Raw genomic sequence first — 11632 nt, 5'->3', positions numbered from 1 at the left:
ACACTCTTTGGGACTGACAAGACCTGCTAATTCTTGGGAAGTGGTCTATCAATGACATAGTGATCTATCAATGACATTGAGAGGTCAACGTCTGTGACAGAGGGATCCATCTCTCTATTATCACGGGGCTTCTGGCCTTTGCTAGCTTCAGGGATGACTGAGTCCTGACCTCAGAGGGTCGCGCTGACACCTCAGCACAGGCAGTGCTCCATTTCATGTCTTGTCACTGAGTGAGACTGGGTTCCCAATTTATAGATTTGCAAATGGATGCGAGCAGAATATGACGGGAGTAGCAAGAGCAATCAGGTGGAGTTTCATGTTCTTGGAAGTATGCTCGTTTTTGACACCCATTAAAATCACCTCCCGGTTGGTTCCACTCCCATCTGGAGTCTACTTTCTGTCTAGGGGTGGCCAGGCCTGTCCAGAGAGGCCTGTCTTCCCCCACCTGGCTGTCCTGACCAGGACTCTAACGCTGTCCTTCTGTCTTTCTCCTGCTCTCCCAGTCACTTGTCTTTTCACCAGACTCCTCCACTGGGGCTACGTGGTCCCCGTGTTGCCTCTTCCCAGAGATTATACCCAAGCCCCTGCTCCCCACGCCTATGCGTGAGAGTCTTCCCCTGACACATCGATCACCTGAACCCACCAAGCTGGTGCCCCACCCAAGCCTGTGTCCTGTCCTCCTCCAAGCCCCCATGTGTCTCTTGTCCCCAAATTGATACACACCAGGCTCTTGGCCTCCTTCATCAATAGACATCAATCAGAGGAAAGACAATAGCAATAAATCAAATTTCTTAATCAAAAGAAATTGAGGCAAGGCTTTATTGCGGCTCTTGCTGCAGCAGAGGGGAGTGAGAACAAATGACAGGTTCCTTGCTTGCTCACTCCCCGAGGTAGTGGGGTGAGCTTGTTCCTTCTATGGGGTGAGGGGAGGGGTGTGCCCAGGGGTCAGTCAGTGGGGTGGCTTAGGTGACTGGCTGATCCCTTAAGTGTTGTGTGTGAGGCTGCGCCATGACAGGCAGCCTAGATTAGGAGTAGGCCTGGTTTTCCAGGGTAACATGATTATCAGGCCACCTGGAGCCAGCCAATCAACATGCACCTAGCAAGAAAAAGGGAACCTATCAGGGGAAAGCTGAAAAGCCCGTGAACGCCCAAGTTTGAAAAAAGCCCGCGAAGGTTTGAGCCAATAAGATTACTTTGCAAACATGTAACCAATCTGCTTAAGCCAGCTACCAAGTTCTTATGCACACCCTATATATTTGGGTAACAGCTTGGGCTCAGCACTCTCTGACCCCGCACCACTGCGTTGGATGCGGCAGGAGCCCTGACTCGAGTCAGCAATAAACTTCCTTTTTTTTGTGAGTTGCATTGTCTTGGAAGCCTTCTCTCTTCCTGCTCGGGGATTTGGACATCAGGCATAACATTTGGGGGCTCGTCCGGGATCCCTTGACCGGGGAAAGAGAACACTTCCAGGACAGAGGGGAAGGATAAATAATAGCACCGGTGCTCAGGCAGGACAGGAAAGTCCAGTGTAAATCCGAGGCCCTGCTGAGAAGCAGGAAGGTATCTGGCGCAGGAGAAAGCTTTCTATAAAGGGGGAACAGATTGGACGTTCCAGCCGGCGCAAGACCGAGGCCAGCGAGCGCGCTAGAAGGCAGCCGGCTCTGCGGGAAGGAGAGTTCTTCTCCTGATCCTGAGTCTGGTGAGCAGTGGACGCCATGCGGTAAGGTAAACCTTGTACCAGGGGGAAAGAAAATTCAGGGGGCCCAAAAACCCAGCACTGTGTTGTCGGCCGACGTTTGTCTGTCCGTGTGTTTGTCTTCGGCTCTCCGTGTTTGTGTGTGTGCCGGCATTGTCTCTGGTCTCCCTTTTCTGGAAGCCCAGGGAAAAGTCCTGTAACACCTGGGTGTCTGTAGGTGGCAGGAGACGTCTGTAAGTCCACCCCTTTTGCCCCCCTCTCCCGCCTCCTCCTCCTTCTTCTTTCAACCTGGCTTCCTTTCCTCCTTTTGAAATCTTTGAAGATATCTGAAGTTTTGTGTCTCTATAGAAGGTTTTCTGAGAGACTGTATTCTTGTATTCAAGGGAGTGTCTGATGAGGACTGCCAGGTTTATATGTGTTTTAACTCTGTTCTGTGTTGTGATTTGTGACGGCTATTTTGCTTTGTCTGGCCACCATTTAGACCTGCCACCGTTTTGTTAGAACTTGATTTTCTTTCCCTGTGCCTTGAGACCAGGGCTCTCAGGAATACTCATCTAGACCATCTTTAACCCCTGAGACTGTGGGGGGAAAAAAAAAAAAAGAAAGAAAAAAAAGAAGCCTTTAAAAATGTTGTTTATTTAAATTTTATATTGTAATATCTAATTCATGACCAAACTTAGAAAATGAAGCTAGGTCTTGCACTGTGTCTGTCTAAATATGTTTTGGTATGTCTTTGTCCCTGGAAAATATTTTTTAGGTTAATTTGTAAATGAGCTCTATTTAATTGGCTTAAAAAAAAAGGGGTAAGCGCTTACAAATCAAATAATTCTAAATTAAACAATAAATTCCAGGTTTAGGTGAACTGGGAAATATTCAGTATTAAATACCTGATATTAATGTTTGTTTGTTGACCTATCTAATATAGGTATGTCTTAGAGTAATTAACATCAAGTGAAATATTTTCATTGTACCTAGGTTTAATATAAGTTAAATATTATACCTGTTATGGGTTTGTCAACAAGGAAATTACCTCGAGTGAAAAAAAAAACTTCTAAAAAATGTAGATGAGGTATGAGTTTGTATATAAACTCTATTAAAGATAATTGTTCTTTAAAAATATCTGTTTAAAATAGTCTCTCCAGATTGGTGTAACTTGAATTTCTAAGGGTTGTGCTAAACTAAGTATTAAAAGTTTATTAAATAATTAGGTCATTTCCAAATGAAATAAGATTTTGAAACATTTACTACTAAACACTGATTTCCTTTTACAAAAAAACTAAAGAGATTTGGGACTATAAATAAATAATGTTTGATGCCATCCCAAAATGTTTTAAGAAAGCAAGGGTTTTAGAAATTATCACTGGTATTTATGCTCACCAATCTATAAAATGCTAATATAAAAGTTAGCTCTTGGTTGCTAAAGGAAAGCAAGAAGTGTGCTTTCAGTAAAAAAAGTGTAAAAAAAATACTAAAAAGAGTTATGCAAGATCAGGATTTTCTAAAATTAGATTACAATTAGTTAGATAAATAGATTTTGTTAAGAATGACACAGTCATAAGAAAACTGGCTAGGGCCAATTAGGTCCAAGATGGCAGAACTGACTTTCACTAGACCTTGAGCCTTGGTATTTGCGCCCATTGTGACATATCAACAAGCTAAATGATACACCCATCAACATTGACTAAATCTGACCAAATGTTCTAAAGCTTTTAATTGATCTTTTCGATAAAACTTCCTAAATCGAATTCTTTTGAAGTTCCTTTGACATCTAGCTAACTTTGGGGTGTTTCAGAGGGCCCCTGAAACATCCCAAAGAGAGATATTAAACTGTTTATTTGGTTGGTTAAATTACATGAAAAAGATTATCAAATGAGTAGTAAATCGCTCATGTTATAATGTATAAAAAATTACTAATACAGATACCCTAGAAATTATATGGAGTTCTTAACATTTTGATATGTCTTGGTATTCTAATGAAAAACCTGATGACTTCACAAAAGTTAACAAAGGATTGAATGAACCAGTGAATGTGCTTATAACTTTTATGGTTTCTATCTGCGAAATTACAGGTTTAAATCGTGTGTTTTCCAGGAGTAGGAAAAACTACACTACACCAAGATGAAAAGACGACAACATCAGAGGTAGACAGCTTGCCCAAGATGCTGGATCTGCTTCGTATGATCGTTTATAATGTTTTCTTGACTTCTTAGACCTTTGCATATAAATCAAATGCTTTTCTATCATAGGCCTGATTCTATGCCAGTTTTAAAAATCAACCCAATTGTTGGGTTTGTGGCCAATTACCTGTATCTAGTTCTGGGTTACCTTGGTAAATTTCTCTACTATAAGACTCTAACTGGTTGGCCCTGAGGAAATTTACTTAAAAAAAAATTATAGTCATATTCAGGTCACTGTGATACTACCAGACGGGATCCCCTCACTGGGCCAATTAAAAATGCCTACTCTGACTCTGGCCATAAATTTGAGCCTTTTTCTATTCCTCAAGCTCAATCAGAGCAAAAAGAAAAGTTTTAGCAAAAGAAAAAGAAATCTCCCACAATTATGAGATAGATTTATATAGATAACACCAGGCTATGGTAATTTAGGTTTAAAGTCTCCTCTGTGTTAAAAACAATTAAATCATACTAAAGGTAATCGGTCTAGTAACACTAGAAAACTGGGCTATGTGCCTTATAGATGGTGGTGCTAATGTATAATTTCCCTGAAAGATAAAGATTCGTACAGAGTAGACTAAGTCAGACGACCTGGGATATACTGGGCTATGTGCCTTATAGACGGTGGTGCCAATGTATAATTTCCCCAAAAGATAAAGATTCGTACAGAGTAGACTAAGTCAGACGACCTGGGATGGGCTACATCTAATGGAAGCTCTTAAGTCTTACTTGTGACTTTACTAATACTGCTGGCTATGTTCTTTGTATTTCACCTGTTTTACAAAATTGCTATTTCTTACAGTGCCAAATGTGTGACTGAGGCCTCTGATAAAATAATATATAGTTCCCTATGAGATCGATGATGATGGCAGTGTAACTCTAGATATGAGAAAAAGCAACAAGAGGGGATGTTTTCCTGGACCAAGATGCTAGTAAGACAGGTGGTCCAGAGAATTTTGGATACTGTTTTATGGCCTAGTCCAGTAACAGCACATTGAGTGGCCTGTCAACAAAATCTTTGCCAAACCTGAGAATGGACATCCTCAGCACTGTGGGATAAAATGGTCATGAAATGCCCCCCTCAAAATCATGGTCAAGTTTATGAGCAAAAAGGGGCTCTGCCAACTGAAGATTGACACTTGCCATCTACATCTACAGAGATTAAATCATGGCCACTGCAACTGCTGACTTTCAATGGCCCTGAAAGGAGTTCAGGGTGAAGATCAAGAATGAGGTGTTCCGTGCTCTGGGAAAAACTGGCAGAACAGGCCTTCAGATAGTTAGATCTTTGCAGGAGATTTTATGAGTTCCAATTCTTGCATCTTCTCATACCTAGAAAAACACTGACATCATTAATGGTGCCATCTGCTTTGGCTATTAAAGAAAAATTTTACAATTAAAAGTCAAAATAGAGTACTCAGCTATGGTTCAGACATCCTGGGAAATAACCAGGTGTTACTATGGGTGTAATTTCAGATTAGACATTGTATTGCTAAACACTTGAGTTTTCTGAGTCATGTCAGGCTTAGATGCCACTATTCTCAAAACAATGTCTGCTGGAAGCTAGTAACTTCTACCTTACTTTTTATAAAACTAGGCAACTAGCCACCTGGCTACAAGTCTCCCTGAAGTGCCAGGTCCTGACTGGGTTTCAGGCCTATTCTTCTAAAAGAAAGAGATTTATTTTGTCTATTAAAACTCCAGTTATCCTTCCTTTAGCTACTACTAACTGGGTATGTTACAACAAAATGGCAGACCAAGAGATTGAGATTTTAATCATACAAGGCTCAAATCTAGGACTTGGAACTCAGGAATACTTCCAATTCAGTGTCTCTTCTCCAAGCTGAGGCAGTCCTATGCCCCATTTTGACAAGAAATTATCACAGTCATAGTTGCCCTCTTCCCTAAATTAAAACTGAGCAAGACTCTGTGGGGTGGTGACTCTGGAGTACAGATCTGCTGTACTATAGGATATAGGCTTTATTCAGCCTCCTTGAACTTCCCTGATTCCAAAGGGTAGATTCAAACAATTGCTAATTAGGGAAGGGAAAAAAATACAGAAACAGAGGGAAAACAATCAAATGGTGGTACAGCCTTGAGACAGTCCTGGTTCCTACTCAAAGAAATATGCATAACAATGTCTTTTGAGTTCTTCTACAGAACTGGAGCCCCCACCCAGGTGAAAGATGGTAACTTCACACTAAACACAAGATTCCTAGAACACAGCTCTGTTGCTTGACCACCAGCCAATCACCCCAAATGTTGCCTCCTGTTTCTGGGGACCAGTGATGACCATCCTGTTAGGTCTCCTGTTTGGCCCCTGTCTATTTTATCTCTGAGAGGCGCCAACAGTTTCAAACTAAGTTGCTGTTATTACAAGAGTAAAAGCTGGTTTCAGATATAAAACACCCCAACTTAGGTCAGGTATAGAGAGACTTCTGCTCTGCTAGGCAGGCCTACGCCCAGGCACAGCAGGAAGAAGTTACAGAAGAAAGAGACCTCTGCCCCAATTCCCAAAAAGCATCTTGAGTATGAAGTCTCTCAAGGGGGAGTTGTTAGGGAAAACACACTGCCTGTCCGTCCACCTAATGTTACTCAGATCTCAATATTCGACTGCCCCCACAGATGATATAGAAGACCCATGATTGGGCCTTCCACAGAAACAACAAGACAGGGGGGAATGTGAGGCTGCGCCATGACAGGCAGCCTAGATTAGGAGTAGGCCTGGTTTTCCAGGGTAACATGATTATCAGGCCACCTGGAGCCAGCCAATCAACATGCGCCTAGCAAGAAAAAGGGAACCTATCAGGGGAAAGCTGAAAAGCCCGTGAACGCCCAAGTTTGAAAAAAGCCCGCGAAGGCTTGAGCCAATAAGATTACTTTGCAAACATGTAACCAATCCGCTTAAGGCAGCTACCAAATTCTTATGCACACCCTATATATTTGGGTAACAGCTTGGGCTCAGCGCTCTCTGACCCCGCACCACTGCGTTGGACGCGGCAGAAGCCCTGACTCAAGTCAGCAATAAACTTCCCTTTTTTTGCGAGTTGCATTGTCTTGGAAGCCTTCTCTCTTCCTGCTCGGGGATTTGGACATCGGACATAATATTGTGCACTGGGGGCACGTGAGGTATGTTGCTTTTGCTCTGGGCTCTTCAAAAGTGGCTGTTGGGTTTTTCAACTCTTTGTATCTTTTTTCCAGAATTTGATTCAACTACTCCAACTAAAAAGCAATCTATTCATTTAAACCTTTTTATTTTAGATTGGGTATAGAAAACAGTGTTGGGATAGTTTCAGGTGAATAGCTAAGGGACTCACCCGTACACATACATGCATCCATTCTCCCTACACTCCCATCCTGACAGGGCACTCACATAACATTGAGCAGAGTTGTGGGTTCCTTCCTTGGGCTGGGAAGATCCCCTGGAGAAGGAAAGAGCAACCCTCTCCAGTATTCTTGGCTGGAAAATTCCATGGACAGAGGAGCTGGTAGGCTACAGTCCATGAGGACAGAAAGAGTTGGACACACACAGAAAGGTACACACACAGACACACCATGTCTTAGGCCCTTGACGGCTTTCCATTTTAAATGGAGCAGGGTGTACATGAACTTTCCATACTCCCTAACAATCTCTTTCCCCCATCCTACCCCCAGCAACTAGAAGTTTGTTCTCTAACTAAGTCTGTGAGTCTCTTTCTGAGAACGCAAAACATCCTTATTGCTGATATGAAGAAAGTATTATGGGTTTGGATAGAAGATCCAACCAGCCACAACATTTTCTGGACCCAAAGCCTAATCAAGATCAAAGCTCCAACTCTCTTCATTTCTATGAAGACTGAAAGAGCTGAAAAAGCTGCAGAAGAAAAATTTGAAGCCATCAGGGGGTGGTTTATGAAGTTTAAGGGAAGAAGCCATCTCCATAACATAAAGTGCCGAGTGTAGTTACTAGACCTGCTGTAGAAGCTGCTGCAAGTTTTCCAAAAGATTTAGCGAAGATAATTTATGAAGATGGCTCCACTGAATCAGAGATTTTCAGTGTAGACAAAATATCCATCTATTGGAAGAAGATGCCTGCCAGAACTTTGATACCTGGAGAGGAGTAGTCAATGCCTGGCTTCAAAGATTCCAAGAACAGGCTGATTCTCTTGATAAGGACTAATGCAGCAGATTACTGGAAGTCAATGGTCACTTGCCACTTGGAAAATTCTATACAGAGTGAAGTAAGTCAGAAAGAAAAACAGCTATACAGTATACTAACGCATATATATGGAATTTGGAAAGATGGTAACGATAACCCTGTATGCGAGACAGCAAGAGAGACACAGATGCATTGAACAGTCTTTTGGACTCTGTGGGAGAGGGCGAGGGTGGGATGATATGGGAGAATGGCATTGAAACATGCAAATTATCATATGTGAGGTGAATCACCAGTCCAGGTTCAATGCATGATACAGGATGCTCAGGGCTGGTGCACTGGGATGACCCAGAGGGATGGGATGGGGAGGGAGGTGGGAGGGGGGTTCAGGATGGGGAACACATGTACACCCATGGTGGATTCAAGTCAACGTATGGCAAAACCAATACAATGTTGTAAAATAAAATAAATAAATAATTTAAATATAAAAAATATGAAAAGAAAATCATATGGGACTAAAAAAAAAAAAAAAAGGAAAATTCTAAAGCCCTTTAGAATTAGGCTGAAGCTCTTCTGCCTGTGCTCTGTAAATGAAACAATGAAGCCTGGATGACAGCATACCTGTTCACAACATTGGTGGCCAAGTGTTTTAAGTCCAATGCTGAGACTAACTGCTCAGAAAGAAAGATTCCTTTCAAAATATTACTGCTGATTGACAAAGCATTCAAGAATGTGATGGAGAAGTACAATGAGATTCATGTTATTTTCATGGCTGCCAACACAATATCCATTCCAAAGCTCATGGATCATGGAGTAACTATGATATTCAACTCACAGTATTTAGGAAGTACATTATAGGCTATAGCTGTAGAGATAGTTATTCCTCTGCTGGATCTGGGCAAAGGTAACTGAAAAATTTCTGCACTGAATTCATTTTTTAAAAAAACGATGTAGTCTTTTTAAAAAACATTTGCTAATTAATTTTTTTGGTTGCATTGGGCTTAATTGAGGCATGCGGGGTCTCTGCTGGGTCGTGCAGGATCCTTCATCACAGCACACAGACTCTCTAGTTGTGTTGCCTGGGCTCAGTAGTTGCGACACGTGGGCTTAGTTGTTGGGCAACATGTGGGATCTTAGGACTCAGAACAAGTAGTTGTCTGAACAGGTATCAAGTCGTCATTCCTTGCATTGGAGGGTAGATTCTTCATCACTGGGCCACCAGAGAAGTCCCTTTACATTGGATTCATGATGATAGAATCTACTGAAAACAGTGAATCATGGGAATAGGTTGAAATATCAACATTATTATTATTTTTTTTGAAATATCAACATTAATGCAAGTATGGGAGAAGTAGATTTCTACCTTCACAGATGACTTTGAGGAATTCAAGAATTCACTGGAGAAAGTAAGTGCAGATGTAGTGGAAATAACAAGGAAGTTAGAGTTAGAAGTAGAGCCTGAAGATGTGGCTGAATTGCTACAATTGCATCATAAAGCTGAAATGAATGAGGGTTCATTCTCATGTGTGAGCAAAGAAAGTGGTTTCCTGAAAGAGAAACTGCTCTTGGTGAAGAAGCTATGAAGTTTATTGAAATGACAACAAAGAATTTAGAATATAACATAAAGTTAGTTGAAAAAAGCAGCAGCAGGCTGCAGAGGATTAACTCCAGTTTTCAAAGAACTTCTGCTGTGGTTAAATACACTGTTAAACGGCACTGCATGCTCCAGAGAAATCTGTGAAAGGCAAAGTCGAAGGATGTGGCAAACTTCATTGTTGTCTTCTTTTCAGAAATTGTCCTGCCCACCCCAACCTTCAGCAACCACCATCCTTATCAGTCAGCAGACCTAGACACTGAGACAAGACCCTCCACCAGCAAAAAGATTTGGAATTGTGAAGGCACAGGTGATGCTCAAACTACTTTATTTTAGAAACAAATTGTTGTTAATGAAATTCTGTATATTATTTATTTAGTCGTAAAGCTATTGCATGTGTAACAGATGTCAGACAGTGTCAATTAAACTATATACAAAGTGGGAAATGAAAAATTTGTGTGATTCACTTTATCATGATATTCAACTTACTGCCCTGGTCTGGAACACAGCCTGGACTGTCTCTGAGGTTTTGCTGTATCTACATGGCTTTTGGTCTACATTTTCCATCTGGAACTAACATTGAGTTGGTTGCGTAGTAAGATGGTCAAACGATCTACTGTTGAGACACAGTGAAGTATTCATCTCAAGACAGGATTCAGTTTTACTCCTACAAACAATGTAAGAAAACTCCTGTTATTGCATTTCCTGTACCACTTGATCCTGATTTATTTTAAAAGCTGTCAGTTATCTGAATATATGAGGATATCCCAGCAATTTTTTTGTCAGGTTGATTATTCAGGATATGTTCAATCTTTTCACAGGTTTACAGTTCTATGAACACCTACACGACCTTCTAGAACTAATACCCCAAAAGATGTCCTTTTCATCATAGGGGATTGGAATGAAAAGGTAGGAAGTCAAGAGAATCCGGGAGTAACAGGCAAGTTTGGCCTTGGAGTACAAAATGAAGGCAGGAAAAAGCTATTTTGAGTTTTGTCAAGAGTACACACTAGCCAGAGCAAAAACACTCTTCCAACAAAACAAGAGAAGACTCTACACATGGACATTACCAGATGGTCAATATTGAAATTAGACAGATTATATTCCTTGCAGCCAAAGGTGGAGAACCTCTATACAGTCAGCAAATGCAAGACTGGGAGCTGACTGTTGCTTAGGTCACGAGGTTCTTATTGTAAAATTCAGACTTAAATTGAAGAAAGTAGGAAAAACCACTAGGCCATTCGGCTATGACCTAAATCAAATCTCTTATATTATACAGTGGAAGTGACAAATAGATTTAAGGGATTATATGTTGTACACAGAGTTCCTGAAGAACTATGGAAGGAGGTTCATGACATTTTACAGCAGGTGCTGACCAAAACCATCCCCAAGAAAAAGAAATGCAAGAAGACAAAATGATTTCTGAGGTCGTCTTACAAATAGCTGAGAAAAGAAGAGACGTGAAAGGCAAAGGAGAGAAGGAAAGATCTACCCATCTGAATGCAGAATTCCCAAGAATAGCAAGGAGAGGTAAGAAAGGCTTCCTAGATGATCAATGCAAATACAGGAAAAAAACAGAAAGGGAAAGACTAGAGATCTCTTCAAGAAAATTTCAGATACCAAGCTAACATTTCATGCAAAGATGGGCACAATGAAGGACAAATCGAAAGGACCTAACAGAAGCAGAAGAGATGAAAAAGCAGGGACAAAAACAGACAGAAGACGTGTCCAAAAAAGCTCTGAGTGACCTCAATAACCACGACGGTGTGGTCACTGATTTAGAGCCAGGTATCTTGGAGTGTGAAGTCAAGTGGGCCTTAGGAAGAATTACTAAGAACACAGCTAGTGGAGGTGATGGAATTCCAGCTGAGCAATTTAAAATCCTAAATGATGATGCTGTTAGAATACTGCACTCAATATGCCAGCATATCTGGAAAACCCCGCAACGGTCACAGGACTGGAAACTGTCGTTTTTCATTCCAATACCAAAGAAGGCTCAAACTCTCATACCATCGTACACATACGCATACTGT

This window comes from Dama dama, chromosome 26 (genome assembly GCF_033118175.1).
Source record: "Dama dama isolate Ldn47 chromosome 26, ASM3311817v1, whole genome shotgun sequence".
Classification (NCBI taxonomy): Eukaryota; Metazoa; Chordata; class Mammalia; order Artiodactyla; family Cervidae; genus Dama; species Dama dama.
The sequence above is the reverse complement of the archived record's forward strand: the minus strand, read 5'-3'. Positions refer to the sequence as shown.